This window comes from Bombina bombina, chromosome 3, assembly GCF_027579735.1.
Source record: "Bombina bombina isolate aBomBom1 chromosome 3, aBomBom1.pri, whole genome shotgun sequence".
NCBI lineage: Eukaryota > Metazoa > Chordata > Amphibia > Anura > Bombinatoridae > Bombina > Bombina bombina.
This window is the reverse complement of record NC_069501.1, coordinates 1,278,941,119-1,278,954,840: the sequence shown is the minus strand read 5'-3', so window position 1 is coordinate 1,278,954,840 and position 13,722 is coordinate 1,278,941,119. Positions and strand designations below refer to the sequence as shown.

Here is a 13,722-nt window from a genome sequence, read left to right as displayed (position 1 = left end):
ACATAAATATATATGTATATACACATAATAACACATAAATATATATGTATATACACATAATAACACATAAATATATATGTATATACACACAGTAACACATAAATATATATGTATATACACATAATAACACATAAATATATATGTATATACACATAATAACACATAAATATATATGTATACACACATAGTAACAAATATACATGTATATACACATAGTAACACATAAATATATAAGTGTATACACATAGTAACACATACATATATATGTATATACACATAGTAACACATAAATATATCTGTATATACATATAGTAACACATAAATATATATGTATATACACATAGTAACACATAAATATATATGTATATACACATAGTGACATAAATATATATGTATATACACGCACATAGTAAAACATAAATATATATGTATATACACATAGTAACACATATATATATATATATATATGTATATACACAGAGTAACACAGAAATATATATGTATATACACATACTAAAACATAAATATATATATATATATATAATTATATAGTAACACATAAATATATCTGTATATACACATAGTAACACATACATATATATGTATATACACATACTAACACATAAATATATATGTATATACACATACTAACACATAAATATATATGTATATACACATAGTAACACATAAATATATATGTATATACACATAGTAACACATAAATATATCTGTATATACACATAGTAACATATAAATATATATATGTATATACACATAGTAACACATAAATATATATGTATATACACATAGTAACACATAAATATATATGTATATACACATAGTAACACATAAATATATATGTATATACAAATACTAACACATAAATATATATGTATATACACATAGTAACACATAAATATATATGTATATACACATAGTAACACATAAATATATATGTATATACACACAGTAATACATAAATATATAAGTATATACACATAGTAACACATAAATATATCTGTATATACACATAGTAACACATAAATATATATGTATATACACATAGTAACACATAAATATATATGTATATACACACAGTAATACATAAATATATAAGTATATACACATAGTAACACATAAATATATATGTATATACACATAGTAACACATAAATATATATGTATATACACACAGTAATACATAAATATATAAGTATATACACATAGTAACACATAAATATATATGTATATACACATAGTAACACATAAATATATATGTATATACACATAGTAACACATAAATATATATGTATATACACACAGTAATACATAAATATATAAGTATATACACATAGTAACACATAAATATATATGTATATACACATAGTAACACATAAATATATATGTATATACACACAGTAATACATAAATATATAAGTATATATACATAGTAACACATAAATATATATGTATATACACATAGTAACACATAAATATATATGTATATACACATAGTAACACATAAATATATATGTATATACAAATACTAACACATAAATATATATGTATATACACATAGTAACACATAAATATATATGTATATACACATAGTAACACATAAATATATATGTATATACACATAGTAACACATAAATATATATGTATATACACATAGTAACACATAAATATATATGTATATACACATAGTAACACATAAATATATATGTATATACACATAATAACACATAAATATATATGTATATACACATACTAACACATAAATATATATGTATATACACATAGTAACACATAAATATATATGTATATACACATAATAACACATAAATATATATGTATATACACATAGTAACACAGAAATATATATGTATATACACATAATAACACAGAAATATATATGTATATACACATAGTAACACATAAATATATATGTATATACACATAGTAACACATAAATATATCTGTATATACACATACTAACACATAAATATATATGTATATACACATAGTAACACATAAATATATATGTATATACACATAGTAACACATAAATATATATGTATATACACATAATAACACATAAATATATATGTATATACACATAGTAACACAGAAATATGTATGTATATACACATAATAACACATAAATATATATGTATATACACATAGTAACACATAAATATATATGTATATACACATAGTAACACATAAATATATCTGTATATACACATACTAACACATAAATATATATGTATATACACATAGTAACACATAAATATATATGTATATACACATAGTAACACATAAATATATATGTATATACACATAATAACACATAAATATATATGTATATACACATAATAACACATAAATATATATGTATATACACATAGTAACACATAAATATATATGTATATACACATAGTAACACATAAATATATATGTATATACACATAATAACACATAAATATATATGTATATACACATAGTAACACAGAAATATATATGTATATACACATAGTAACACATAAATATATATGTATATACACATACTAACACATAAATATATATGTATATACACATACTGACACATAAATATATCTGTATATACACATAGTAACACATATAAATATATATCTGTATATACACATAGTAACACATACATATATATGTATATACACATAGTAACACATAAATATATATGTATATACACATAGTAACACATAAATATATATGTATATACACATAGTAACACATAAATATATCTGTATATACACATACTAACACATAAATATATATGTATATACACATAGTAACACATAAATATATATGTATATACACATAGTAACACATAAATATATATGTATATACACATAGTAACACATAAATATATATGTATATACACACTAGTAACACATAAATATATATGTATATACACATAGTAACACATAAATATATATGTATATACACATAGTAACACATAAATATATATGTATATACACATAGTAACACATAAATATATATGTATATACACATAGTAACACATAAATATATATGTATATACACATAGTAACACATAAATATATATGTATATACACATAGTAACACATAAATATATATGTATATACACATAGTAACACATAAATATATATGTATATACACATAGTAACACATAAATATATATGTATATACACATCAGTAACACATAAATATATATGTATATACACATACTAACACATAAATATATATGTATATACACATAGTAACACATAAATATATATGTATATACACATAGTAACACATAAATATATATGTATATAGAAATACTAACACATAAATATATATGTATATACACATACTAACACATAAATATATATGTATATACACATAGTAACACATAAATATATATGTATATACACATAGTAACACATAAATATATATGTATATACACATAGTAACACATACATATATATGTATACACACATAGCAACACATAAATATATATGTATATACACATAGTAACACATAAATATATATGTATATACACATAATAACACATAAATATATATGTATATACACATAGTAACACATAAATATATATGTATATACACATAATAACACATAAATATATATGTATATACACATAGTAACACATAAATATATGTATATACATAGTAACACATAAATATTATGTATATACACACAGTAACACATAAATATATATGTATATACACACAGTAACACATAAATATATATGTATATACACATATGAACACATAAATATATATGTATATACACATAGTAACATAAATATATATGTATATACACATAGTAACACATAAATATATATGTATATACACATAGTAACACATAAATATATATGTATATACACATAGTAACACATAAATATATATGTATATACACATACTAACACATAAATATATATGTATATACACATACTAACACATAAATATATATGTATATACACATAGTAACACATAAATATATATGTATATACACATAGTAACACATAAATATATATGTATATACACATACTAACACATAAATATATATGTATATACACATACTAACACATAAATATATATGTATATACACATAGTAACACATAAATATATATGTATATACACATAGTAACACATAAATATATATGTATATACACATAGTAACACATAAATATATATGTATATACCCATAGTAACACATAAATATATATGTATATACACATAGTAACACATAAATATATATGTATATACACATAGTAACACATACATATATATGTATATACACATAGTAACACATAAATATATATGTATATACACATAGTAACACATAAATATATATGTATATACACATAGTAACACATACATATATGTATATACACATAGTAACACATAAATATATATGTATATACACATAGTAACACATAAATATATATGTATATACACATAGTAACACATAAATATATATGTATATAGAAATACTAACACATAAATATATATGTATATACACATACTAACACATAAATATATATGTATATACACATAGTAACACATAAATATATATGTATATACACATAGTAACACATAAATATATATGTATATACACATAGTAACACATACATATATATGTATACACACATAGCAACACATAAATATATATATGTATATACACATAGTAACACATAAATATATATGTATATACACATAATAACACATAAATATATATGTATATACACATAGTAACACATAAATATATATGTATATACACATAATAACACATAAATATATATGTATATACACATAGTAACACATAAATATATGTATATACATAGTAACACATAAATATATATGTATATACACACAGTAACACATAAATATATATGTATATACACACAGTAACACACAAATATATATGTATATACACATATTAACACATAAATATATATGTATATACACATAGTAACACATAAATATATATGTATATACACATAGTAACACATAAATATATCTGTATATACACATAGTAACACATAAATATATATGTATATACACATACTAACACATAAATATATATGTATATACACATACTGACACATAAATATATATGTATATAGAAATACTAACACATAAATATATATGTATATACCCATAGTAACACATAAATATATATGTATATACACATACTAACACATAAATATATATGTATATACACATACTAACACATAAATATATATGTATATACACATACTAACACATAAATATATATGTATATACACATAGTAACACATAAATATATATGTATATACACATACTAACACATAAATATATATGTATATACCCATAGTAACACATAAATATATATGTATATACCCATAGTAACACATAAATATATATGTATATACACATAGTAACACATAAATATATATGTATATATACACAGTAACACATAAATATATATGTATATACACAAAGTAACACATAAATATATATGTATATACCCATAGTAACACATAAATATATATGTATATACCCATAGTAACACATAAATATATATGTATATACACATAGTAACACATACATATATATGTATATACCCATAGTAACACATAAATATATATGTATATACCCATAGTAACACATAAATATATATGTATATACACATAATAACACATAAATATATATGTATATACACATAGTAACACATACATATATATGTATATACACATAATAACACATAAATATATATGTATATACACATAGTAACACATACATATATATGTATATACACATAGTAACACATACATATATATGTATATACACATAGTAACACATAAATATATATGTATATATACACAGTAACACATAAATATATATGTATATACACATAGTAACACATATTTTATTAGGGTTTATTTTATAGGTAAGTATTTAGTTTTACATAGGAATAATTTATTTAATTATAGTAAATTTATTAAGTTTTATTTAAATTATATTTAACTTAGGGGGGTGTTAGGGTTAGACTTAGGTTTAGGGGTTAATGACTTTATTATAGTAGCGGCGACGTTGGGGGCGGCAGATTAGGGGTTAATAATTGTAGGTAGGTGGTGGCGATATTAGGGAGGGCAGATTATTGGTTAATAAAATTTATTATAGTGTTTGCGAGGCGGGAGTGCGGTGGTTTAGGGGTTAATACATTTATTATAGTGGCGGCGATGTCCGGTCGGCAGATTAGGGGTTAATAAGTGTAGGTAGGTGGCGGCGACGTTGGGGGCGATAGATTAGGGGTTAATAAATATAATGTTGGTGTCGGCGATGTTAGGGGCAGAAGATTAGGGGTTCATAGGGATAATGTAGGTGGCGGCGGTGTCCGGAGCGGCAGATTAGGGGTTAATAATATAATGTAGGTGGCAAGGATGTCGGGGGCGGCAGATTTCGGGTTAATAAGTGTAAGGTTAGGGGTGTTTAGACTCGGGGTTCATGTTAGGGTGTTAGGTGTAGACTTAGAAAGTGTTTCCCCATAGGAAACAATGGGGCTGCGTTAGGAGCTGAACGCTGCTTTTTTATATACACATAGTAACACATAAATATATATTTATATACACATAGTAACACATAAATATATATGTATATACACATAATAACACATAAATATATATGTATATACACATAGTAACACATAAATATATATGTATATACACATAGTAACAAGTAAATATATATATACACATAGTAACACATACAGGGAGTGCAGAATTATTAGGCAAATGAGTATTTTGACCACATCATCCTCTTTATGCATGTTGTCTTACTCCAAGCTGTATAGGCTCGAAAGCCTACTACCAATTAAGCATATTAGGTGATGTGCATCTCTGTAATGAGAAGGGGTGTGGTCTAATGACATCAACACCCTATATCAGGTGTGCATAATTATTAGGCAACATCCTTTCCTTTGGCAAAATGGGTCAAAAGAAGGACTTGACAGGCTCAGAAAAGTCAAAAATAGTGAGATATCTTGCAGAGGGATGCAGCACTCTTAAAATTGCAAAGCTTCTGAAGCGTGATCATTGAACAATCAAGCGTTTCATTCAAAATAGTCAACAGGGTCGCAAGAAGCGTGTGGAAAAACCAAGGCGCAAAATAACTGCCCATGAGTGTCCCTTTAAGGGTGCGCTGGAAAAAAAAGGAGCGTTAGCCCCGCAGGTTTTTACCGACAAAACTCTAAATCTAGCCAATAGTTCTCATAGACCGCTTTTCAGAGCCATTTTTTTCTATGAAAAAAAGAATAACGAATAAACTAATGAATTAGATTAATTATTCTGTAAATTAGTTCAGTCATTTGGATATTTATTTTCTTAAAGCAAAACAAATATTTAAACATTCACCATGAATTTGCATTTGTGACAAACCAAATACACACTTCTTATTTTTACATTAAACAGAACTCTCAAAAAAAATACAAACCTTGTTCTGCACTTTGGCCTAGATTTGGAGTTCGGCGGTAAAAGGGCTGTTAACGCTCCGCAGGTTTTTTTCTGGCCGCACCATAAATTTAACTCTGGTATCGAGAGTTCAAACAAATGCTGCGTTAGGCTCCAAAAAAGGAGCGTAGAGCATATTTACCGCAAATGCAACTCTCGATACCAGAGTTGCTTACGGACGCGGCCGGCATCAAAAACGTGCTCGTGCACGATTCTCCCATAGGAAACAATGGGGCTGTTTGAGCTGAAAAAAAACCTAACACCTGCAAAAAAGCAGCGTTCAGCTCCTAACGCAGCCCCATTGTTTCCTATGGGGAAACACTTCCTACGTCTGCACCTAACACTCTAACATGTACCCCGAGTCTAAACACCCCTAACCTTACACTTATTAACCCCTAATCTGCCGCCCCCGCTATCGCTGACCCCTGCATTACACTTTTAACCCCTAATCTGCCGCTCCGTAAACCGCCGCCACCTACGTTATCCCTATGTACCCCTAATCTGCTGCCCTAACATCGCCGACCCCTATATTATATTTATTAACCCCTAATCTGCCCCCCACAACGTCGCCGACACCTGCCTACACTTATTAACCCCTAATCTGCCGAGCGGACCTGAGCGCTACTATAATAAAGTTATTAACCCCTAATCCGCCTCACTAACCCTATCATAAATAGTATTAACCCCTAATCTGCCCTCCCTAACATCGCCGACACCTACCTTCAATTATTAACCCCTAATCTGCCGACCGGAGCTCACCGCTATTCTAATAAATGTATTAACCCCTAAAGCTAAGTCTAACCCTAACACTAACACCCCCCTAAGTTAAATATAATTTTTATCTAACGAAATAAATTAACTCTTATTAAATAAATGATTCCTATTTAAAGCTAAATACTTACCTGTAAAATAAATCCTAATATAGCTACAATATAAATTATAATTATATTATAGCTATTTTAGGATTAATATTTATTTTACAGGCAACTTTGTAATTATTTTAACCAGGTACAATAGCTATTAAATAGTTAAGAACTATTTAATAGTTACCTAGTTAAAATAATAACAAATTTACCTGTAAAATAAATCCTAACCTAAGATATAATTAAACCTAACACTACCCTATCAATAAAATAATTAAATAAACTACCTACAATTACCTACAATTAACCTAACACTACACTATCAATAAATTAATTAAACACAATTCCTACAAATAACTACAATTAAATAAACTAGCTAAAGTACAAAAAATAAAAAAGAACTAAGTTACAGAAAATAATAAAATATTTACAAACATAAGAAAAATATTACAACAATTTTAAACTAATTACACCTACTCTAAGCCCCCTAATAAAATAACAAAGCCCCCCAAAATAAAAAATTCCCTACCCTATTCTAAAATACAAATATTACAAGCTCTTTTACCTTACCAGCCCTGAACAGGGCCCTTTGCGGGGCATGCCCCAAGAATTTCAGCTCTTTTGCCTGTAAAAAAAAACATACAATACCCCCCCCCCAACATTACAACCCACCACCCACATACCCCTAATCTAACCCAAACCCCCCTTAAATAAACCTAACACTACCCCCCTGATGATCTTCCTACCTTGTCTTCACCATGCCAGGTTCACCGATCCGTCCTGGCTCCAAGATCTTCATCCAACCCAAGCGGGGGCTAGACATCCACTGAAGAAGTCCAGAAGAGGGTCCAAAGTCTTCCTCCTATCCGGCAAGAAGAGGACATCCGGACCGGCAAACATCTTCTCCAAGCGGCATCTTCTATCTTCTTCCATCCGATGACGACCGGCTCCATCTTGAAGACCTCCAGCGCGGATCCATCCTCTTCTTCCGACGACTAGACGACGAATGACGGTTCCTTTAAGGGACGTCATCCAAGATGGCGTCCCTCGAATTCCGATTGGCTGATAGGATTCTATCAGCCAATCGGAATTAAGGTAGGAATTTTCTGATTGGCTGATGGAATCAGCCAATCAGAATATAGTTCAATCCGATTGGCTGATCCAATCAGCCAATCAGATTGAGCTCGCATTCTATTGGCTGTTCCGATCAGCCAATAGAATTCCTACCTTAATTCCGATTGGCTGATAGAATCCTATCAGCCAATCGGAATTCGAGGGACGCCATCTTGGATGACGTCCCTTAAAGGAACCGTCATTCGTCGTCTAGTCGTCGGAAGAAGAGGATGGATCCGCGCTGGAGGTCTTCAAGATGGAGCCGGTCGTCATCGGATGGAAGAAGATAGAAGATGCCGCTTGGAGAAGATGTTTGCCGGTCCGGATGTCCTCTTCTTGCCGGATAGGAGGAAGACTTTGGACCCTCTTCTGGACTTCTTCAGTGGATGTCTAGCCCCCGCTTGGGTTGGATGAAGATCTTGGAGCCAGGACGGATCGGTGAACCTGGCATGGTGAAGACAAGGTAGGAAGATCATCAGGGGGGTAGTGTTAGGTTTATTTAAGGGGGGTTTGGGTTAGATTAGGGGTATGTGGGTGGTGGGTTGTAATGTTGGGGGGGGGGTATTGTATGTTTTTTTTTACAGGCAAAAGAGCTGAAATTCTTGGGGCATGCCCCGCAAAGGGCCCTGTTCAGGGCTGGTAAGGTAAAAGAGCTTGTAATATTTGTATTTTAGAATAGGGTAGGGAATTTTTTATTTTGGGGGGCTTTGTTATTTTATTAGGGGGCTTAGAGTAGGTGTAATTAGTTTAAAATTGTTGTAATATTTTTCTTATGTTTGTAAATATTTTATTATTTTCTGTAACTTAGTTCTTTTTTATTTTTTGTACTTTAGCTAGTTTATTTAATTGTAGTTATTTGTAGGAATTGTGTTTAATTAATTTATTGATAGTGTAGTGTTAGGTTAATTGTAGGTAATTGTAGGTAGTTTATTTAATTATTTTATTGATAGGGTAGTGTTAGGTTTAATTATATCTTAGGTTAGGATTTATTTTACAGGTAAATTTGTTATTATTTTAACTAGGTAACTATTAAATAGTTCTTAACTATTTAATAGCTATTGTACCTGGTTAAAATAATTACAAAGTTGCCTGTAAAATAAATATTAATCCTAAAATAGCTATAATATAATTATAATTTATATTGTAGCTATATTAGGATGTATTTTACAGGTAAGTATTTAGCTTTAAATAGGAATTATTTATTTAATAAGAGTTAATTTATTTCGTTAGATAAAAATTATATTTAACTTAGGGGGGTGTTAGTGTTAGGGTTAGACTTAGCTTTAGGGGTTAATCCATTTATTAGAATAGCGGTGAGCTCCGGTCGGCAGATTAGGGGTTAATAATTGAAGGTAGGTGTCGGCGATGTTAGGGAGGGCAGATTAGGGGTTAATACTATTTATGATAGGGTTAGTGAGGCGGATTAGGGGTTAATAACTTTATTATAGTAGCGCTCAGGTCCGCTCGGCAGATTAGGGGTTAATAAGTGTAGGTAGGTCTCGGCGACGTTGAGGGGGGCAGATTAGGGGTTAATAAATATAACATAGGGGTCGGCGATGTTAGGGGTAGCAGATTAGGGGTACATAGGGATAACGTAGGTGGCGGCGATTTGCGGTCGGAAGATTAGGGGTTAATTATTTTAAGTAGCTTGCGGCGACGTTGTGGGGGGCAAGTTAGGGGTTAATAGATATAATACAGGGGTCGGCGGTGTTAGGGGCAGCAGATTAGGGGTACATAAGTATAACGTAGGTGGCGGTCGGCAGATTAGGGGTTAAAAATTTTAATCGAGTGGCGGCGATGTGGGGGGACCTCGGTTTAGGGGTACATAGGTAGTTTATGGGTGTTAGTGTACTTTAGGGTACAGTAGTTAAGAGCTTTATAAACCGGCGTTAGCCAGAAAGCTCTTAACTCCTGCTATTTTCAGGCGGCTGGAATCTTGTCGTTAGAGCTCTAACGCTCACTGCAGAAACGACTCTAAATACCGGCGTTAGGAAGATCCCATTGAAAAGATAGGCTACGCAAATGGCGTAGGGGGATCTGCGGTATGGAAAAGTCGCGGCTGTAAAGTGAGCGTTAGACCCTTTAATCACTGACTCCAAATACCAGCGGGCGGCCAAAACCAGCGTTAGGAGCCTCTAACGCTGGTTTTGACGGCTACCGCCGAACTCTAAATCTAGGCCAGTGAGTTTTGGAGAACTTTGTTCTTAAGGAAATTAATTTCCTGCAGTATTATTCTTGCTTTTTAGATGAAAATCTTGGCAAAATGGAAAATAATGAATAAAAAAATAATAACACTTTTAACATATTACAAACAGCATTGTGCAAACATGCACTGTTTAGTCATCCTGCGCATATACAAATGGAATCATATTGTTTAACAGTTATATTCAATACTCAATACAATTGCAAAACATAGACATAGGCTCCATTCAATTAACCCCTTAAGGACTGTGAATTTTAGATAAAAACTTGCTCAAAGGACAGGAAGAATTATAAGCATTTTTGCGATCACTCCATTTAAACACAAACAAAGCCTTTGTTTTTTTATTTACCTATAAAACTTCTCTTTAATTTTATTTTTGGCATAGAAAGAGCTTTCAGTGGATAACGGTTGCAACTAGCTATTTATTCACAAAATGATGAAATTATAAATTTACCACCCAAAAAGGTAAAAAAAGAATATAACATTTTGATTATCACATTTTCCAAAACTGTAACTTTCTAACTGTAGAAAAAAAAAATCTAAAAATTGGTTTATTGGCATTATCTGATTCAGCTAAGACCACCTATATTTTGCATTATGTTTGATTATTTTATCTGCAGCTATGCAAACCACGCTCTAAAATGATGCAATGGGGTAACTCTTATTTGGTATAGCAGAACTGCCCAAATTCTCAAAATTGACCCCCAAAGTTCTATTTATATTTAAAGTAGACAACCAAACGTATTGATCCAGGCCCATTTAGGTATATTTCATTACACCATCTGGCCATCATATCTATGCAAAATACGATTATATAAAAACAAATTGCTAACTTTTTCATGAACTTTGAGTTTCTCACAAAAATTATTTACACACAACTTGACAAATGCTTGCAAAAGCTTCTCTAGAATCCCCTGTGTTCAGAAATAGCAGACATTTAGGGTTTTACCACTGCTTTTTATGATCAGAAGGCCGCTAATTGCCCCTGCGCACCACACTTCTGAAAAAGGATTTTTAGCCGCATTATGGCAAAGGTTGCAGGGCCCATTTGGAATAGAATAACGGCTCAAATTCTCAAAATTGACTCCCAAAGCTATATATATGTATATATATATATATATATATATATATATAGAAGAGTGTGAGACAAAACAAGCGCCCAGAGGCACACTTCGTGTAGTACGTTTAGATAAATAACTTATACTTTAACAGTTGGAAAAAATCCGCTCTCACCTGATTCAACCTCAGCTTATGAGGTATGTAATAAGCGCTTCTAACTTTTTGGTTACTGCACGCCACCCAGCCCAGACGGAGCAAAGTCTTCATCCAGGCGGATCCATCTTCCTCTATCGCAGGGTCACATTCTATCTTCTTCCCGGAGGTGCAGAGCAGTCTTCCGGCGGGGGGCAGTCTTCGGCAACAAGGAGGTCCTCTTCATGTGATCGTCCAAGATTGAATGCAAGTCCCCTTCTAGATATAGGCTGCAGAGATCCAGGAACACTCTGCAGACTCCAAGGAGGAACTGGAGACCTGAGGACCTATAGGAGGGCGATACGAGACCTGAGTATATAAACAGAAGCGCTTATTACATACCTCATAAGCTGAGGTTGAATCAGGTGAGAGCGGATTTTTTCCAACTGTTAAAGTATAAGTTATTTATCTAAACGTACTACACGAAGTGTGCCTCTGGGCGCTTGTTTTGTCTCACACTCTTCTAGATCACTAAGAGGAACCTTGCCCTGCGGGGGATCTTTCTTCTTCTCTCAGACGAGCAGCCTACTCCTCCACAGCACACAGGAACTAGCATTGTGGATATTAATGAACAATATACATCCATAGACTTGCCATACTTGACTGAATGAGACTGTTTGATGCTTAACTAGCAAGGGTCCTGCATATACATATATTTTCCAGTAGTGGATGGGAAGATATATTAAGACCAACAGCACACTCATAAACTTCTAGCGCTGATCTTTTTTATTTCTATCATATATATATATATATATATATTTATAAAGTAGACAACTA

General features: G+C 30.4%; 1 protein-coding gene across 1 annotated transcript in view; it reads left to right on the top strand.

Annotated features, from left to right (window-relative positions):
• Window positions 1-13,722, top strand: part of CNGA4 (cyclic nucleotide gated channel subunit alpha 4) — a 138,970-nt gene that overhangs the window by 97,089 nt on the left and 28,159 nt on the right. The gene's annotated exons all lie outside the window — the stretch shown is intronic.